Source organism: Penaeus monodon, chromosome 27 (assembly GCF_015228065.2).
Source record: "Penaeus monodon isolate SGIC_2016 chromosome 27, NSTDA_Pmon_1, whole genome shotgun sequence".
NCBI classification, from domain to species: domain Eukaryota; kingdom Metazoa; phylum Arthropoda; class Malacostraca; order Decapoda; family Penaeidae; genus Penaeus; species Penaeus monodon.
This window is the reverse complement of record NC_051412.1, coordinates 20965712-20966375: the sequence shown is the minus strand read 5'-3', so window position 1 is coordinate 20966375 and position 664 is coordinate 20965712.

Here is a 664-nt window from a genome sequence, read left to right as displayed (position 1 = left end):
TCAGCAGGCGAACGGGTAGTCAGTGACAATGCAAAACGCAAAACATACCATTTCGCGCCTTTAAAGAAATTGATTGTCTGGTCGTTCGCAGAAGCAGCATTTGGATTAGACCTGAATCCGCATGCTATCACTACGAACGGCTTTCAAAATAAACTCACTGAATAATCGCAGGTTGAACAAGCAAAAAAAAGGAACATGTAATGATAAAACGGAATAACAAACACAAAAGGAAAGATAAAGGACAGAAAATGCATGAATAGAGAGATAAAGAGTAAAGAAAAATCGTGGGAAACGGCAGGGTGATTGTGGGTGGAAATAACGCAGGCGAAAGGGGGAAAGCAAATGAACATGATAGAGATAATAAACATGAATTGGAGAAAAGAAAATGGAGCAACATTTTAAGATAAATAAATGAAAAAAAAATGAGTATGAGAAGAAGGAGGGAAAATGTGACGTCGCTTACCCCCCACCCCTCCCTTCCCCCTCCCATCACACGTACCACTTAAACCTGCTTCTATTTCAAGGCTAAGGAGAGCAGAGGATAAGCAGGAAAGGGGTAAGGGTTCTTCTCCCTGCTTCTGTGCCCTCGCTATCTGCTAGAACATTCCGCTGTGTCATATCCTCGAGAAGATACTTCTTATGGAGGATAGAAAGGAGCTGATAA